Genomic DNA, 20,307 nt, shown 5'->3' with positions numbered 1-20,307 from the left:
CCCCAGGAACACAGTAGCTGGGGACAAATCATGACAGTCAGATGGGAGCTAAAGCCAGGCCACTAGAAACAGATGGAGGCATCTGCTGCCGCCAGCCCCTGTTACTATTCTGGCTGGAAACATGAATGTGTGCCTTACAGCACGTCCTCAGTTAAATTAGCGGAGTGCCCCAGCGTAGCTGGTTCTTACCAGGGCACACTGCCTTAATTTCACCTCTGGTTAAAGGTGAAAGAGACAAAAAAAGACCATCCTGACATGAGTAGCTAATTAATTTTTCATTTTAATTTAAAAAGTTGTGTGTATTTTGGAAATGACAAAAAAAGCCATACTTGGTTCTGTACTGAGCTGTATTTGGCTCAAGAGCCATCGGTTGCTGACAGCACATGTCCTCTGATTTCTTTGGTTTTGTTGCTGGACTCAAAAATTTAATTTTCTGTTCAGCTCTTCTCAGAGGATTACAGAATTGAGCCTTTAGCACAGACTGTGAATGTGCATAGAGATCATAAGACTCACCATGTTGAAACATTTGTAGCTACCTTGGGCTGTGTCTAGACTGCAGGCTTCTTTCGAAAGAGCCTCTTTCGAAAGCATCTTTCGAAAGAGGCTCTTTCGAAAGAGCGCGTCTAGACTACAATGCGCGGATCGAAAGATCGATCCGCTATTTCGAAAAAGAGCGTCCAGACTGACGGACGCTCTTTCGAAATTGAAAGCCACCCGGAACTGCTTCTGCCAGGGCATGGGGGCAGCATTTCCTTCCGGGTGCTGCCTGCCTGCCCTTTGCAGAGACGCGTGGTGAGAGGGACACTCCTGAACACCCGTTGCTCTGCTCCTGCAGCTGCCCTTGCTGTCCCTTGAGGAATTTTGCAAGGCATTGCAGTGCTGCTTTGGAGTGCTCAGCTTCCTGGGACACCCCAGCAGCTTTTTTCTTTTGAGGTTTTTCTGCTTGCAGACCCTTATTTGTGGCATGGAGCCAGAGCTGCCCCTGGGCAGGCGATGGCCCCACACCACCATACTCCAGCTGTTGCTGCATCTTCGTGAGACAATCATGAGGCTCCTTCCCGAGCTGGACCCAGACCAGAGGGACGAGGGGTTCCCCCGTCCGGCAGCCACACTGCCCTTGCCTCCGAACTTTTTCGTGGACAGGCGTGTTTGGAGGTTTGACACCAGCTCTGACTGGTGGGACCGGCTCGTGATGGAGATCTGGGATGACCAAGACTGGCTACGGAACTTCCGCATGAGAAAGACCACTTTCCAGGAGCTCTGTACCTGGCTCGCCCCTGCTCTGCAACGGCAAGACACCCACCTGCGGCCCGCCATCCCCCTGGAAAAGAGGGTCGCCATTGCCCTCTGGAAGCTGGCAACCCCCGACAGCTACCGCTCCGTGGGACACCAATTTGGCGTGTGGAGATCTACTGTCGGGGCCGTCTTGATGGAGGTAAGTCATTGTCTGGGGACAGTCACAGTTTGGGGTGGGGGGAAGGGAGACTGTCAGGAAGGGCCAAGTGGAGTGGGGGTGGGAGGGAGCTCCTCTACTCACCCTGAATTGTGGGGGGGGGTTCTGAGGAGGGGATTCCCGGGCTGTTTGTTTGAGAGGGAAGGTGGGTGCTGGGTTCTCCTCCTAAGACATAAGGCACCCCTTCTAACACTTTGTTGTCTGTCTCGTTCTGCAGGTGGTGAGGGCCATCAATTCGGAGCTGCTCAACAGGCTCATCTGTCTACCGGATCTGGACAGCGTCATGGCCGGCTTTGCTGCCCTCGGCTTCCCCAATTGCGGAGGAGCGCTCGATGGGACACACATTGCCATCCGTGCACTGCCCCATCGAGCAGCCCAATTCATCAATAGAAAGGGCTACTTTTCTATGGTCCTCCAGGCCCTGGTCGACCATCGTGGACAGTTTTCGGACATTTGTGTTGGGTGGTCAGGGCGGGCACACGATGCCCGCATCTTCAGAAACTCGTACCTGTACCGGAGGCTTCAGGCAGGAACATTTTTCCCCCATCGCCAGTTTGCGGTTGGGGATGTGCACATGCCGGTGTGTATAGTGGCTGATGCGGCCTACCCCCTGATGCCGTGGCTGATGAAGCCCTACACCAGCCACCTGGATGCGAGCAAGGAGCAGTTTAATGCTCGCCTTAACCGGGCTCGCAACCAGGTCGAATGTGCGTTTGGCCGTTTAAAGGGCAGATTCCGGTGCTTGCTCACACGCCTCGACATGGGGGAGACCAACATCCCCGAGGTGGTGGCCGCGTGTTGCGTCCTCCATAACCTCGTGGAGAGGAAAGGGGAGGCCTTCCTACCAGGGTGGGGGAGAGCTGCTGATGCCCAGGAGAGGCTCTTTGCCCAGCCCCGGACAGCTGCCATCCGCCAGGCTCACCGGTCTGCAGTTGGCATCCGGGAGGCCCTCCGGGACCTATTCTCCAGTGGAGGCCACTGAGTGCACTGAGGGGCTTCTGCCTGGGGACTGGGCCCTGGCCCCCAATAGAAGCTTCCCTCCACAACCCATCTCCTGACCCAGTTTGGACACATTACTTACACCAGGGTGTGTTTCAAAATAAAATGTTCTCTTTACTTATTTATAATTTTGTACATATTATCAAACAATGTGGCAAACATAACAAAAAAAAATTTCATTTTTGTTGTTGCCAAACTATATACAATAAACAAACAGTTCCTTTAACCCTTTGTTTGTGCTTTAACTGGGGTGATGGGGGTGATTGAAACCTGGAGGGGGGAAGGGGACTGGAAACCTGGAGGGGGGAAGGGGATCAGGTTGAATGGGGCTTGGCAGATTTCCCTTTCCTGGCTGGGCCTCGTGTTTGGGGTGCTCCCCGGCTACAGGATCGGGTGATGCACCTGTCGGTTGGCTGGCTGCTGGGGGGCTCTTGGGACGTGGAAGCCTGGGGGAGAGGAGGGCCAGGGGGAGAGAGGGGCTGGGGAGCTGGGGGGGCTGGGGGAGAGGGAGGTCCAAGGGGGGAAAGGGATGCTGTTGTGGAAGGGGGGTTTGGTGGGGTGGGGTCATGGGGTGCTGGAGGAGCAGGACCAGGCACAGCAGCAGGCAAGCCGCTGACCTCCCTCAGGGTGGCGTACAGCACCGTGCGCTGCAGGACCAGCTCATTCATGAGCCGATCACGCCACCGCTCCTCTGCCTCCGCCCTCTGTAGCAGGATGGCGTTCTGCTCCTGCACAGCCTCGGCGTGCTGCCGGAGGATGTCGGCGTAGACACGCCTGTGTCTGCGGCTCCCATGTCTCCGAGGTGGAGATGGAGATGGAGGTGGGGCTGGGGTGCTGCGGCCCTCTTCCACGGCTGGTCCGGCTGTGGAGGAAAAGAAGAAGACACAATCAGTCCTATAAACTGGACTCTGTAGCACTTACAATACTAACAGGATGGTTTATTAGGGGATGAGCTTTCCAGGGCCAGACCCACTTCCTCAGATCAGAGTAACATGGCTACATTTCTATCACAATCAGTCATGTGTGCAACAGCTGTCCAAAAGGGCATGCCCTCTCCCTTGAGACAGGGGAAGCAGACATTCTGAAGGTCACACTGTGTGTGTGTGTGTGTGTGTGTGTGTGTGTGTGTGTGTGTGTGTGTGAGACCTGGGCATCAGCCTGAGCATGACAGGTTTCCCTTGTGCATCACCCACTGTGCACCCACCCACCTACCTTCCCCCCCCCCCCCCGGGTGTGACACAAACTCACTGTACTCACCTGCTGCTTCCTCTCCCGTGCCAGATGACGCCTGGGAGGCCTCAGAGGTCTGGGTGACTGGCTCCAGGGTGAGGGTCGCCGTCTCCTCGGTGTCCTCTTCCTCTGGGCCCATGTCCCCGTCTCCAGACTGCTGTAGCTCCCGCTCTGGAGCGTCCACCACCGGGTCTGCCAGTCCGGACTGCACGAACCTCCGTGGTGTGCGTGCTTCTGCACTGCTACCCAGGATCTGGTCCAGCTCTGAGTAGTAGGGGCAGTAGTGGGGGGCTGCCCCAGAACGGGAGCTCTCCTCCCTGGCTTTGGCGTAGCCCTGCCACAGCTCCTTCACTTTGGAGCGCACCTGGTCCTGGGTGCGGGGGTAGTGGCCCTTCTGGGCCAGGGCTTCAGCCATGCGGCCATAAATGTCGGCGTTTCGCCGCCGGCTTTTGAGGGCCTGTAAGGCCTCCTCCTCTCCCCACAGCTCCAGCAGGCTCTTTATCTCTGCGCCGGACCAGGATGGTGCCCGGCGCTTGGAGCCCTTGGCTGGGTCCCCAGAAGGCTCGGAGGAAGGGCCAGGACGCTCTTGGGGCTGTGACATGCTGCAGCAAGGTCGCCGTGTGCTCTGGCTCCTTGTCTGCAACAAGTGGCTGTGAGGGTGCGCCTGTCCCTTTAAGGAATGGCTGCAGCCAGGAACCACAGACGTGCAACCCATGGCCCAGATTGTCCACCAGGGCTTGTTCCTGGAGGCCAATAATTTCGAAAGAAAGGGCTCCCCCCGTCCAGACTCACGTTCTTTCGACGGATCTCCCTCGAAAAAGGCGTTCTTCCTCGTGAAACGAGGTTTACCGCCGTCGAAAGAAAAGCCGCGTTCTTTCGATTTAATTTCGAAAGAACGCAGCTTGAGTCTGGATGCAGGGGAAGTTCTTTTGAAAAAAGGCTACTTTTTTCGAAAGAACCCCTGAGTGTGTACATGGTCTTGGTGTCAGAAATAACATTTTAATCAGAAGTAGGGGGCTGCGGCCCCTGCTCGTTACACTTGCCACCCCCCACTGACTGTTTTCATGGCCAGAGAGCCTGTTAGTCTTGCACTGAGCTCTCCAACGCCCCAAGTCACTCTCACTCTTCTTCATTCCCGTCCACCACACCGCTGGATTTTGTGTTGACATTACACAATTTCTGAAGTCAGTTTTCCCATAGAATCTAATAATATATTGCTGTGGAAGTCTTTAAATTATTACCGTGTTCATTGCCACGTAGTGATGCCTGAGTTTTCCACTTTGACTTATATGATGCTGTAATGGGGTCGACTCACCAGCATGGAGCCGTGAGCAGCATGACTTTGGAGAATTCACTGACTGTTCCTACACGCCCCCTTCCGCTGGCATCTCCCCCATGTCCTCCATCGGTACGGTGTTGTCTTTGTCAGCACCCCCTTCTGGGGGTGTGTGTGTTATTGTTCTTCCTTCACTATACTCCAGGGCCCTCCCTACTCCCTAGGGCCTCCAGGTCTTCTACCAGGGAACACCCACCTCCTTCTAGGAACACCTAGTTCCCTTGCACCTTCCAGGCCTCAGTGGCTCACTGCCAGTCCCTCTCTAGCCCCTGTCTCCACTCAGACTGCAGTCCCTACAGGCCACTCCTCCCTTAGGCAAAGGGTGCAGACCTGCTACCTCTGCCTACCAGGGTGTCTCCTGCAACCCTGCCTTCAGGCCTTATGGCCTGGGGCTTCCGTGGCCCAAGCTTCCCCAGCCTACTGCATCTACCTCTCACAGCCCGGCCCTTCATGACTGCCTCTTGCATCCCCGCCCACCATGGCTGCCTCTCACAGCTCCTAGGGCCTCAGGCCTGTTAACCTGTGTTTATTAGGCACAAAAGCCTCCCTAGCTCTGCCCTCTTCCAGGGAGCTTCTTGCTTCCCTGGCAGTCAGGTCTCTACTACCCTCCCTCCAGAGCAGCAGGCAGGCTGGTCTCTTCCTTCTTCCTTGAGTCACTCTTTATAGCCTCTACCTGAGCCCTCATTAGCTGCCTCAGCTGGGCTTGCCTTTGACTCCACTCTCAGCCCCTTAAAGGGCCACTGCAGGGCAATGCCCTGTCACAGATGTTAATTCACAATGGTCCTTTGTTTGCTTGTAATTGTAATTGCCAGCAATTCTTACCTATGTTTGTAGACTAAGAGATAGTTCTCTACTGTTAGCCAGCTTTACACAAGTGTATTCTAATTTTAAAGAGTTGCATTGGGGTAAAAGTAGAGTCAGAGTGTGGAGGATTTTTTCTGGACTTTTTGCAAAAAGTTGACCACGTGGTAGAGGGCATCTCAAAAAACAAGGATAGCCTCACAAGGATTTTGTGAGCCAGATAAATATAGATTTTCTCATTTTATAGGTGGATTGAGGCATGGAGAAATTTTAATTTGCACAAAAATGGAGTATTAGCATTCGCACAAAAATGGAGTATTAGCATTACAATCCAAGGTATAGGCTACTCAACTATTTTGAAAATCTATCCCCATGTGACTAATCCAAAGTAAAATAGCTAGACTATGACAAAGCCGGGAAACAAGATATGAAACAAGATATGTGTCTCAGGCCAGTTCTTAAATCATAAAACCATCCATATCACTGGATTTTGATTTTAGCTATAAATCATCCCCATCCACCATGGTGTTTTGAGTGCTGTAGAACAACATAAAATATATTTCTCTCTCTGTGTTTTACCTTGAAATATTTTAGGATCTAAACATTTAACTCAATGACAAAGCTCACGTCGACATCAGTAGTGCAATATCTTGGTCTTTAAGAATATTATAAAACAATTTTAAAATATATCTTTATATGCTTTCTTTCATCTTTTTGTGAGTCGGGATTGTCATGATTATGAGGGTTAGCCAGCAGCCTGGGAATTAAGGGATTAACTACACCTAGTGAGGTGGAGTGACCAGTAGGAATGTAGGTGGGACTTTTCCAACTGGGACAAAGGAATTTGGGTTTTTTTTCTTGCTCCCTTTTGTCTGTCAGGGTATGTCTACACTACCCCGCTAGTTCGAACTAGCGGGGTAATGTATGCATACTGAACTTGCTAATGAAGCCTGGGATTTGAATTTCCCGGGCTTCATTAGCATAAAGCCGGCGTCGCCATTTTTAAAAGCCGGCTAGTGCGAACCCCGTGCTGCGCGGCTACACGCGGCACGTGCTAGATAGTTCGAACTACGTAGCAATTCCGAACTATCTGTACTCCTCGTTCCACAATTGTGTCGTCATAATCCTCTGATTTTTTCAAATTTGTGAGGAGAATCTTGCTCTCAACTTCTTGCTCCTGTTTCACAATGCCTATTAGTCTATTGAATTGCTATATTTAAAATATTCCTGTGGAGCAGTCTGCTTTGGAAGTTAAATGTGCATTGTTGTTTTGAGGTGTTTGGAATATTTATATAAAAGATGTTCTCGCTTAGAAATTACAATTAGGTATGTATTTACTTGAGTCTCCAGCTTGGTTATTCTTGAGATGGGTTCTATAAGGGTGTTCTGTATATGATGTCAATGAGAAAGCAATTGTTGTGTGACAGATTCCCTCTGTTAGGCTGATTTTACTTCTACAGGCAGTCCCCGGGTTACGTACAAGATAGGGACTGTAGGTTTGTTCTTAAGTTGAATTTGTATGTAAGTCGGAACTGGTACATATTGTAGGGGAAACTCTAGCCAAACATTTTTTTTAGTTTTGGATAGCATAGGGAAAGGTTAACTCCCCTCTAATGTTTGTTTTGCTGTCTGTTCCCCTGTTCAGAAGATTTCACATCTATTTCTGTCCCTGTGACAAACTCAGGACTAAAGGAGTAACTCATCAAATACCAAACAGCTCTGCACCATGCTTTGAGCTAATAGCTTTATTTCCACACACCACCCAGGGTTCTAGGAGGAGGGTCCTTTTTTTGCTAACACAATGAGGACAGCACTTTGTTTGTTTTGGTGGAGTCTTTGTTTGCCCAGGGAGCCCAGCCTGTATAGGGGGAGGAGGGGCGGAGAGGCTGCTTTTGTCTGCTGTTCGGCAGCCTGTTGCTCAGGGGAGGGGGCAGCCTGTTGCTGGCAGGGGGGGAGGGGGAGGTGTGCAGGATGCGAGGCTGCGGGGGGGGGGGGGGGGCAGCGGGCGTGGGGAGGCACTTTTCCTCTGCCCGGCAGCTCTGCCGGATCCCTGTCCCTGTGGCCAGCTGCTGCAGGCAGAGGCCAGTTGGAGCCGGCCGAAGAGCAGGAGGAGGTGGATTCTAGGACCCAGGTGAGCGAGCCCTGGGGACGCTGCTGAGCTCCGGGAGCCCGGCATGTATAGGGGGAGGAGGGGCAGAGAGGCTGCTTTTGTCTGTTCCGCAGCCTGTTGCTCAGGGGAGGGGGCAGCCTGTTGCTGGCAGGGGGAGGCACTTTTCCTCTGTCCGGCAGCTCTCCGGGACCCCAGTCGGAGCCGGCCCGAGGAGGAGGAGGATCCTAGGACCCAGGTGAGCGAGCCCCGGGAATGCTGCTGCGCATGTGCGGGAGTTGCCTCACCCCGTTCGTATCTAGGGATCCGACGTAAGTCGGATCCACGTAAGTCGGGGACTGCCTGTATGCATCTTTTCTACCTTCTAAATAGCTTTTAAAAAAAATAGAAGAGTGAAGGCACATCATAACTCTGCTCCGTCTTCCTAGTAGAATTTATTGCGCCACTATATTTTCATTTGAACTCTGATTCTGTCTGCAACCACTTTCATTAGTAAAAATAAATTCTTTTTTTTATTTGCAGCATTTATAGATGATGGTGAATGCTCATAACAATTCAGAAAACTTATAATAAAACACTCTCTGTGTTCCAAAGAGATTATCCCTGTCATGGCTCCTTCCCCACTCTGGCATGATAAATGCAGAAGTGGGGGCCAGCAAGTGTACCCCAAAGCCTTATCTACCAGGCTTTGGTATCAAACTCCCCCCAAAATCTTAAAAACCTAGATTTTGGGAATAAAACTTCTGCTGTCACCACCCAAATGTTGATAAAGAAACCAGGGGAAAGATCATTTGGGAAATCTTACCCCTAAAATAAAAATCAGGGCACACAATTAACCACTGCCAGGTTAATAAAAAGAAAAGAAAGAACTTTTATTATTACAACAATATTCCTGTTGCAAACATAATGGCAACGTCTACACTGGCCCATTTTCCGGAAGGGGCATGTTAATTTCAGAAGCCGTAATAGGGAAATCCGTGGGGGATTTAAATATCCCCCGCAGCATTTAAATAAAAATGTCCGCCGCTTTTTTCCGGCTTTTAAAAAAGCTGGAAAAGAGCATCTACAGTGGCCCCGATCCTCCGGAAAAAAAGCCCTTTTCCGGAGGATCTTATTCCTACTTCCTACAATTGTGGAACTTCAAAGTAGGAATAAGATCCTCCGGAAAAGGGCTTTTTTTCCGGAGGATCGGGGCCAGTGTAGACGCTCTTTTCCGGCTTTTTTAAAAGCCGGAAAAAAGCGGCGGACATTTTTATTTAAATGCTGCGGGGGATATTTAAATCCCCCGCGGATTTCCCTACTACGGCTTCTGAAATTAACATGCCCCTTCCGGAAAAGGGGCCAGTGTAAACGTAGCCATGGAGAAACTCCATGGGCCTAGAACTTGGTTACAAAGAAAAGCCAAAACATCTTTTAAACAGTGCCAGATCTCAGATCCCATACCCAATCCTTAAAACAATAAAACCTAACGAAACTACCTAAACTTTACCCTACTTACAGAAAATGAAGAATGGTGTCTTGGAGAGAGAGAGACATGCTTGTCCCTCTCTGTAGCTGCAGAGAACTCTCTGAGGGTATGTCTACACTACCCCGCTAGTTCGAACTAGCGGGGTAATGTATGCATACCGAACTTGCTAATGAAGCCCGGGATTTGAATTTCCCGAGCTTCATTAGCATAAAGCCCGCGCCGCCATTTTTAAAAGCCGGCTAGTGCGAACTCACAAAACTGTGTGAGGTGATTGAGTATTACACAGCCCCATTTTAGAGATCAACCAACTGGGGCAAAGTGACAAGAATATGTGCTTTTGAAGGAGAAACACAGAGGCTGTGTCTATACTGGCATGAATTTCCGGAAATGGATACTATTCTGTTTTCAGTTTTTCCGGAAAAGGAGCGTCTACATTGGCAGGCTGCTTTTCCGGAAAAGCCCTTTTTCCGGAAAAGCGTCTGTGGCCAATGTAGACGCGCTTTTCCGGAAAAGAGCCCCAATCACCATTTTCGCGATCGGGACTTTTTTCTGGAAAAGACTACTGGGCTGTCTACACTGGCCCTTTTCCGGAACAGTGTTCCGGAATAAAGACTTATGCCCGAGCGGGAGCAGAATAGTTTTTCTGGAATAGCGGCTGATTTTGTTGCTTTTCCGGAAATTCAAGGGCCAGTGTAGACAGCTCGCAGCTTATTCCGGAAAAGCGGCTGATTTTCCAGAATAAGTGGCCCAGTGTAGACACAGCCAGAAAGACTGAACAGACATCCAAGAAAGAAAAGTCTGGGAGCTTCTGACATAAAAAGGTTTAGTATCTTTGGCAGAGAGTGGCTAGGGAGCAGATACAGTAGTGTGAGAAAATGAAAGAAAGAATGTTTCTGAAAATTAAGGAAAGAAATGTCAGATTCTCTCAGACTAATGGTAAATATTGACATACAGTACCTTCAGAAGTCAATAGTGTTATTCGGGATTTTCACCACTGTAGCTGAAATCTGAATCTGATTCCATATCTAATATTTAGAGAAAGGGGAATAGAAACTATGGTCAGCAAAAATAAGTAATACAGAGATAGAAAACTTGTAAAAAGGAGGAGCGAGTGCAAGAACTGCAAACACACTCTGAAAACTTACAGAAATGGTATAGCATCAAAGCATTGTCAATTGCAGAACAGAAGTCAGGTACAGTCATGCCTATTTATTTCCCCTTTTGCTAGTTGGCTTTGTTCTATTTATATCCAATAAGAACAAGGTCTACAGATTCTCTAACATGCTATGGAAAATGCATTAACATATGGGGAGTCTAAAATCCTGTAAACAAGTATGCTGGAAGTACATAGCTAAATAAATTTTAAAAAGTAGCAAAGCAGCTTTATCTGCATTTATTTATCTATTGTGTAATAAAAACAGCTAACATTCTGCAGGCAAGGCGGTTTGGCCTGACATATTGCACCAAAGTCAGCAATCTGAGTACTCCTCATAATGTATATAAACAGAGGTGAAAGGACAAAACAACAGCAGTTCATTTACAAAACCTTAGTGGTCAGCTTAATGGAGTGTAAAGTAAAATCAGATTATTGGAGTTAGCAGAGAATTGTACTAATACTTAACAGCTAACTGCACTCAAAGCTATTTTCTAGCATTAAACTCCCATTCCTTACACAGTCTTTCTCCCATCCTTTGTATTTTTAGTTCTACTTCATAAAAAAAAATTAAAGCTTACCATAAAAAGGCGTCTAGTGTAGACTGGGAGCCAGGATTCCTAAATTCTATTCCTGCCACTGACCCCGTGAACAAATTGCGGGCCCTTATAACCATTCAGAATCATTATGCTCAACTTTACTAGTGTGTAAAATGGGATAGTACTCTACTTACCTATCTCATAGCTGTGTGTCAGGCTTAACTAGCACTTTGAAAGTATTTCAAGACTCTCTGCTGAAAGACATGAATAATCTATGAGGTTTGTTCTCATGGCCCCACTTTATTTAAATACTGACTGCTACAGCACACTCAACTTTCTCACAAGAGGCAGACAAATGATGTAGGCAATTTTTCTGCCTGGAAGCATTTTCACCTGTTACAATAGTTTGTCTTTTTCAACTGATCCAAAACCAAGACCAAACATCTGAATTATAGTGGTTACATAGCTAAGGAGAAAAGTATAAAAGTGTATTCATGAGTCTTCTGGTTAAGTTTCCACACCGGCCTTAGCGGCTTCAGCAAAACATACTACAGAAGGCAAAGAGTCTGATTATTTTTTATAAACTCTGCAAATACTGGTGTGCGAGATAAGGAAATAGGAAGGAAGATCAGTGTAGAAGGGATCGAACTAGAGAATGAAGAGAAGTTCACAGATTTGGAGAGCAACAGGGCATATGATCTAGACAGTAAGCAGGAAATAGCAACTAGAATAGCGAAAGCAAGAGTGAGTTGGAAGGCCGATGGATAAGATCTGGAAAAGTAATTTAACTTAGGAACAAAACTGAGTGTCTTGAAAATGTGTGTATTTAGCAGCATGTTGTATGGATGTGAAACATGGGTGATAATGAAAGATTCGATGAGAAGGATATTGGTGTTCGAGAGGAGTTGTTATAGAAAGATCCTGAGAATAGGATGGATGCAGAAGGTTACTAATGAGGAATTGTATAGGAAGATACAGACAAAAGAGAACCTACTGAAGAAGGTTATACACCGGAAGTTACAGCTATTCAGGCAGAGTGAACGATGAGCGAAAAGTTAAGATCCTGGTATTCGGCATAATGGATGGCCCGAATAGGAGAGGCAGACCCCACAGAGAATAGGTACATGATACTGGCAGTCCCCGAGTTACGCGGATCCGACTTATGTCGGATCCACACTTACGAACGAGGCTTTCTCGCCCCGGAGCTCGCAGGCAGCGGGACTGCCCAAAGCGCAGCGGTCCCGCCACCTCGACCTTCGGGGCGAGAAAAGCTGCTCCGGGTGCCCCTGACATTGCCTACTTCAGACATTGCTGGGGGGGGGGGGGATTGGGTGCATTTTGGGGGTCACAGAAGACTGGTTGGCCCAGGACTGCCCATTCTGCGCAAGGCCCTGCTCCTTTACAGAGCTGCCCTCCCCCACTTAGCCAGCAGCCTAGTGAATCTCTCAGCTCACCTGCATGGAAACTTTTCAGAGACACCATAACACAGGCCCAACTTAAACGTATACTCCAAATTAAAAAACTGGAATGAGGAGTAATGGTAGTTACTGAGAATGTGTGTCTGAAAAAGAAATGGACAATTTATAGGATTCACACTTTTTGAATCTTGAGGAGCCAGGTATGTCCTGGAAAAAGTCTGTTTTGAGGTGGTCTCTTTTTGCCAAAGAGAAAAATGTCTGTGCAGGCATTGTAGAACCCATGGCTTCTGTGTAGCAGAGGAGAATCCCTCCCTCTTCTCCTTTCTTTCTTTTTAATATATATTTTTGTAATATAATGAGAAAGTATTACATTGGTTAGCTTAGCTTTGTGTTCTAACAGCTAACACTAAGTCTAACTTTAGGTTGAGGTATGTGAGGACAGCTACTTTGTGTGACCAAAACTGACAGCAGTCAGAAAGGAACTGAGGAGGCAGTTGGCTGTGCCCACAGGATGACCATTTTGAGCGTTGTGCATCAGTGCTCCGCATGCACTGCCAAAGGGGGTGGGCACTGCTATCAAAAGTCTGCCGACCATGGGTGCAGCAGTGCTGGCATACCTAAGATGGCATCCACAGGAACATTCCTAGAAGAAGAAACATGAAGCTCTATTGACACTACAACAGCACATAAAACCCAAAATAGGATAACTGTTTTTAAGGCCTGAAAGGATCATTATAATCATCATTGCAGTCTGATCTACTTCACACAGGTCACATAATTTCTGGCAATTCCAGCATTTAGACCAATAACTTCTGGTTCATATAAGACACATTTCAAAGAAAGATCCTGAACCATACAACCATAGCTAGATCACACAGCAGTGAACTATTCTGGAGCATTTGTAAAATCAAGTCTGCCAAGCTTACTTTCTGTAGTATTAATGTGAGAAGCTTATTTACTTAAACAATGGTATTTGCATAGTAAAGCACTACTCCCTCCAACGGAACATCTACACTACAACGTTAATTCGAACTAACTTAGTTCGAATTAGTTAATTCGAACTAAGCTAATTCGAACTAATGGATCCAGACTAAAAAACTAGTTCAAAGTAGCGTTTTGCTAATTCGAACTAGCATGTCCACATTAAGTGGACCCTGAACCAGGCTTAAGGATGGCCGGAAGCAGTGCCGGCACGGCATCAGAGGAGGACTTAGAGTGTGGAGATGCTGCGTCAGGCTAGCCAAGGGCTGTGCTTAAAGGGTCCCGACCCCCACCCCAGACAGACAGTTCTCAGGGGTGCCCCGCTTGCAAAGCAGTCCTGGCTTGGATTGCCCGGAGTACCCACACTGGGCACATCACAGCACTCGGCCATCAGACCGGCTGCACTTGCTGCAGGCTGCCATCTGGTGAGAGGGGGCAATCAGGGGGCTGCAGGAGATCTTCCACCCCAAAAGCCCGCAGAGCCATCCCAGTCCTCCCCATCAGGGGCACATACCCCATTCCTCCCTCACCTCCTTCCACTTACCCTTCCCTAGCCCCTCTTCTTGATGTACCAAATAAAGAACAATTGTGTTCAAAAATGGAATCTGTCTTTATTGAACAAAACTGGGGGAGACTGGGAAAAGGAGGTGGGAGAGGGGAAGAGAGAGGCTGGGAGAGGGAGGGCAACTAAAATGATCAGGGTTTGGGAACAGGTCCCATATGAAGAGAGGCTAAAGAGACTGGGACTTTTCAGCTTAGAAAAGAGGAGACGGAGGGGGGACAGGATAGAGGTCTCTAAAAGCAGGAGTTGGGTGGAGAGGGTGCATACAGAAAAGTTCTTCATTAGTTCCCATAAAGAAGGACTAGAGGACACCAAAGGAAAGGAATGGGTAGCAGGCTTCAAACTAGTAACAGAAAGTTCTTCTTCACAAAGCAAAGAGTCGACCTGTGGAACTCCTTGCTGCAGGAGGCTGTGAAGACTAGAACTAGAACAGAGTTTAAAGGGAAGTGAGATCAAGTCATGAAAGTTGGGTCCATGGAGTGGTATTAGCCAGGGGGTAGAAGTGGTGTCCCTGCCCAAGGTTTGTGGAAGGATGGAGAGGGATGGCATGAGACAAATGGCTTGGTCACTGTCTTTGGTCCATCCCCTCCAGGGTCCCTAGAGTTGGCCGCTGTCGGCAGACAGGCTACTGGGCTAGATGGACCTTTGGTCTGACCCAGGTCGGCCATTGTAAGCTCAGGGCTCAGGGTCGGGGGTCTCAGTGGACCACCTTGATTTTCATGCACACCTGCTCCTTTCCTGTGCCTAGTGCAGAGGTCGTTTATGAGGTCCACGATGTCCGCACTAGACCAGGTGGGTGCCTGCTTCTTGCGGTCCTGGGCAAGCTCCCGAGAGCTGCCAGCCTGGTCCCGGGAAGAAGGGGAGGGCTGGGGGGCATTGGGTGGCTGGCTCGATCCGTGCCAGTTGCAGCGTCTGCTGGCTGGGTGCTGGCAGGCTTGCACCTGGCACGGGCACCGTAGCTAGCCCGTGCCCCTTTAAGAGGTCCGGGTCCGGGAGGGGGGCATACGAGTTTCCCTGGTGTTGGCCAGACTGGCCACCGGGGAAACCTGGGGAGGGCTAGCCTCCCACTCGTTCGAATTAAGGGGTTACACAGCCCTTAATTCGAACTAGCTAGTTCGAACTAGGCTTAATCCTCGTGGAATGAGGATTACCTAGTTTGAACCAAGCGCTCCGTTAGTTCGAATTAAGTTTGAACTAACGGAGTGCTAGTGTAGCGCCTATGAAAGTTAGTCTGTTAGTTCAAGCTAACTTTGTAGTGTAGACATACCCTAAGGAAGGTGGCAGAAACAAGGCCCAAATTAAACATTTTAATATTTATATAAGACCTTTCATCCAATACAATGTCATAGTATGTTACAAAACAAGCTTGGCATACAAATTACAGCACATTTTGAAGGTTTCTGGCAGCAACCATTATGGCTGAGGCAACAGAAATATGAACAAGATTTTGGAGACTGAATCTGTAGTTTACTGAACAATCCAACTGTGAAAGCAGAGGACAGAAGTAGTCTGTCAGAAGTGCCCTTCATTTATGAGTGCAGGTGGCACTAAGAATTGCTGTGCCCACCTACAGTTTTGACAGAGATGTCACTGACAACCAATTCTGTTTAGTAGAAGATCTGATGTGCTCATAGCAAAAACAGTTATGTTTACAGATGCTCTTCTCTCCAGCCTTACCCAATTCAACCTCTTAAAGAGCCAAACTACCACTGGCTTCAAACAGTCTAGGATTTCACTCTGTGAACTTTGGGAAATGGCTTTATTTTTAAGTGGTAGCCTTGAAAGAGGGATTTGTAACCATTTCTATTACAAGACTGCTATTCTATACATAAAGAAAAGTAGTGACCAGTGGTACTTAAGCCCTGAGGGTATGTCTACACTACCCTCCTAGTTCAAACTAGGAGGGTAATGTAGGCATACCGCACTTGCAAATGAAGCCCGGGATTTGAATTTCCCGGGCTTCATTTGCATAAGCGGGGCTCCGCCATTTTTAAATCCCCGCTCGTTCGAACCCCGTGCCGCGCGGCTACACGTGGCACGAACTAGGTAGTTCGAACTAGGCTTCCTAGTTCGAACTACCGTTACTCCTCGTGGAATGAGGAGGGCTTCAAATCCCGGGCTTCATTTGCAAGTGCGGTATGCCTACATTACCCCGCTAGTTCGAACTAGCGGGGTAATATAGACATACCCTAATAGACAAGCATTAGAGAACACATTTAACTTTTTCACCATGTGCTTGTTTAAGTCCATCCTTATTAAGCAAGCCAGCTAAGCACATTTTTACAAGTAAGTGCTTTGCTGTATTGTCACCTTAAAGAGGACATATGGGGAACATACAAAACAAACATAGGAACAACATTTGAAATAAGTTTATTTTCTTTCAACTTTACTTGCTCAGGATAAGGGGCCTTCCTCTGCAAACAAAGTGCATGTTTTCAAGTCCTGGCTGACTTTTTTTGGTGGGGGGCGGGCAGCTTTATCTCATTTGACAGCTTGTCCCTATATAGTTACTATACTCTTACTACACATTAGAGCCATCATGAATGTCAAGATTTGATGGAATCCAGAAGGGCCTTCTTTCTGTAGTCTGCAATCCACCTGGGCAGATCTGATATGACTGACAGCAGCATAGAAGCTTTCTCCTTGAAAAGATTTATTGTGTCAGCTCCTACTTTTTATAGTATAGTTGAATGTGACTGTTCCACTTGATTTTATATATATGTTTGCAAGCATTCAGCACCTGAGTTAAAAGATGTTCGTCTATCCTGTTTTCCTATATGAATGTGTGCATGCATGTTTATTAACACACACACACACACACAATTAACATGCAGATAATGGATGGGCCTCTAATGGGAGCATGAATGTGAAGTAGAATCGAAACATTACACATTTGAGTACAGTGCATTGTTCCTATTATCCAGAAACTGATCAATTTAGAACAGCAATTTTCTGGTGCCTCGTAGACTGTGGATGCATCGAATGCATCTCATCACCTCAGTACTCCTAACCATACCTGTCATCAATAAGATAAAGTACTACAGGCTACTTGGGAAAGAATAATGCCCTCAAAAATCCTATTGAAATGAATCAGTTTCTGATTAAATGACAAATTAAGAGAGGTTATAGTAGTGCCTAAAATTATTTCTCTTTTAAAAAAAGGCCAGTGGCTAATACAGTTCGCACCTCCCAAATCTGGGATTCTCTCATCTGTCAACATCCGTGGTCCATGGTATGACTACAGATGCTCCTAGATGAGAGAACCCCAGGGCAAGAGGGCCTGCAACTGGGAGCCCAGTGCAACCATGCAAGTGTGCTAGCAGCGGGAGTGTAGCAGCCTGGGTGGTTCGCAATCGGGATTGTCTGCAACCTGGCAGCAGGGATGAGACCACAGCAGCCTAATAGGGGAAGCCTAACCAGCGTCACCCTGGGAAGCAGCCACAGCAGTCCGGACGGCAGCGTGATTGAGGCTGCCTGCTGTCCAGCAGAGGGTCTGGGCCTGTGGCCACAGCAGTCTAGGAAGGGAAGCCAGCCCTGGCAGCCCAACAGAATCAGCGCAGCTGGAGCCACGTGTTGCCTGGCAGTGGGATTGGGGCAGCAGCAACTCGATCAGGTGATGTGCCATTCAGCAGCAGGTCTAGAGCTACCCAGATAACTAGCAGTGCTGCTGGGATTGGGGCTGACTGCTAACAGCCCAGGCAGGCTGAAGGAGACAGCAGTAAGGAGGGACACTGGGCTGAGGGGCTGGTGTCAGGGGACCTTCCATTGTCTGGCAAATTCCCTCACTAGTACTGGTTAGGTCCCAAGGGTGCCAGACAAGAAAGAGTAGCAGGAACAGTTTTCAATAGAGACAAAAGTAGTTTTTGCTGGAAGGTAGCATTGAAAATATTGTCAGGAAAATCTAGACTTGTACACCCATTTCCAAGGTACATTGTTTTCTTGGGTTCCAACCTTTGATTGGGATTCCCTAGTTCAGATTCCTGAATAGACTTAGAGGGAATCCTTTCAGCCTAGGACAGGAGCACTGTAGACATGGCTGACAGATTTGGGCTAGTGCTCTGAGAAACATAACTAGATGAGTCTATTTTTTAAGTGTAGATTAGACTTTGATATTTGTACAAGGCTTTCTTCAGTGGAAGTCACTGTAGACGTTCCAAGTACTGTACTATGACTATTGATAAGGACTATGATTTGACTGGAATAACGGAGACTTGGTGAGATGACTCACATGATTGAAGCTCTGTCATTGACAGGTATGAACTGTTCAGGAAGGACAGGTGGGGGCGAAAAGGTGAAGGTGTTGCACTGTATATAAGAGCAGTATGATTGCTCAGAGCTCCAGGGTATAAAGGGAGAAAAGCCTGTTGAGAGTCCTTATTTAAGTTTAGAGGCAGGAGCAACAGAGGTGATGTTGTGGTCAGTGCCTATTATAGACCACCAGATCAGATGAAATGAGACACAGGAAACTTTCCACAAACAACTAAGAGAATCTTCCAGATCACAGGCCTGGTTCTCATGGGGGATTTGAAACACCCTGACATCTGTTGGGAGATCAATACAGCAGTACACAGACAATCCAGGAAGTTTTGGGAGAACATTGGGGATGACTTCCTAGAACAAGTCCTGAAGGAACCAACCAGGGGCCATGTGCAGCTTGACCTGCTGCTCACAAACAGGGAGGAACTAGTAGGAGAAGTAGAGGTGGGTGACAAGTGATCATGAGATGGTTGATTTCAGGATCCTGACCAAAGGGGCCATGTGCAGCAAAGGAAAGCAGCAAAATATACACCTTGGACTTAAGAAAAGCAGACTTTGACTTCCTCAGGGAACTGATGGGCAGATCTCCTGGCATGCTAACATAAGTGGGAAAGGAGTCCAGGAGGGGTGGCAGTGTTTTAAAGAAGCCTTATTGAAGGCACAGGAACAAAACATCATGATGAGTAATAACAAAAGCAGATATGGTAGGCAACTAGCTTAGATTAGCAGTGAAATCCTTCATGAGCTTAAACACAAAAGGGAAGCTTACAAGAAGTGGAAACTTGGACAGATGACTAAGGAGGAGTATAAACATATAGCTCGTGCATGCAGAGGAGTAATCGGGAAGGCAAAAGCACAATTGGAATTGCAGATAGCAAGGGATGTGAAGGAAAACAAGAAAGGTTTCTACAGGCCTGTTAGGTGATCAGAGAGGGTGTGGGGCCCTTACTGGATGAGGGAAGTAACCTAGTGACAGATGATGTGGGAAAAGCTGACATAGTCAATGCTTTTTTGGCATCTGTCTTCACAGATAAGGTCAGCTCCCAGACTACTGCACTAGCCAACACAGTATGGGAAGGAGGTGGGCAGCACTCAGTGGAGAAAGAACAGATTAAGAACTATTTAGAAAAGTCAGATGTACACAAATCCATGGGGCTAGATTTAATGCATCCAAGAATGCTGAAGGAGTTGGCAGATGTCATTGCAGAGCCATTGGCCATTATCTTTGAAAACTCGTGGAGATTGGGAGAGGTCCTGGATGATTGGAAAAAGGCAAACGTAGTGCCCATCTTTTAAAAAGGGAAGAAGGACAATCTAGGGAACTACAAACCACATTTCAGGACAATCCAGGGAACTATAGGCCAGTCAGTCTTATCTCAGCTCCTGGAAAAATCATGAAAGGGATCCTTAAGGAATCCATTTTGAGGCACTTGGAAGAGAGGAAAGTGATCAGGTATAGTCAGCATGGATTCACAAAGGGCAAGTCGTGCCTGACCAATTGGATCAACTTCTATGATGAGGTAATTGACTCTGTGGACATGGGAAAGTTAGTGGATGTGATATACCTTGACTTTAGCAAGGCTTTTGATACGGTCTCCCACAATATTCTTGCAAGCAAGTTAAGGGAATGTGGATTGAATAAATGGATGGTAAAATGGATAGAAAGCTGGCTAGAAGGCCGGGCCCAATGGGTAGTGATCAATGGCTCGATGTCAGGTTTGTGGTCGGTCTCTAGCGGAGTGCCCCAAGGTTCAGTTCTAGGACTGGTTTTATTCAATATCTTTATTAATGACCTGGATGAGGGGATGGATTGTACCCTGAACAAGTATGCAGAAGACACTAAGCTAGGGGGAGAGGTAGATACGCTCGAGGGCAGAGATAGGGTCCAGAGTGACTTAGATAAATTGGAGGATTGGGACACAAGAAATCTGATGAGGTTCAACAAGGATAAGTGCAGAGTCCTGCACTTGGGACAGAAGAATCCCAAGCTTTGTTACAGGATG

At 47.9% G+C, this 20,307-nt stretch overlaps 1 protein-coding gene across 2 annotated transcripts in view; it reads right to left on the bottom strand.

Annotated features, from left to right (window-relative positions):
• Nucleotides 1–20,307, bottom strand: part of LINGO2 (leucine rich repeat and Ig domain containing 2) — an 839,851-nt gene that overhangs the window by 518,817 nt on the left and 300,727 nt on the right. The window contains exon 3 of one of the 2 annotated variants that reach the window (XM_025185824.3): nt 10,352–10,419. The exons of the other annotated variant lie outside the window; for it this stretch is intronic. The gene's annotated coding sequence lies outside the window, so the exon portion shown is untranslated. The remainder of the gene's footprint in view (nt 1–10,351; nt 10,420–20,307) is intronic. 2 annotated transcript variants of the gene reach the window in all.

This window comes from Pelodiscus sinensis, chromosome 6 (genome assembly GCF_052426305.1).
Source record: "Pelodiscus sinensis isolate ZL-2025 chromosome 6, ASM5242630v1, whole genome shotgun sequence".
In the NCBI taxonomy this organism is placed as follows: domain Eukaryota; kingdom Metazoa; phylum Chordata; order Testudines; family Trionychidae; genus Pelodiscus; species Pelodiscus sinensis.
The sequence above is the reverse complement of the archived record's forward strand: the minus strand, read 5'-3'. Positions and strand labels throughout refer to the sequence as shown.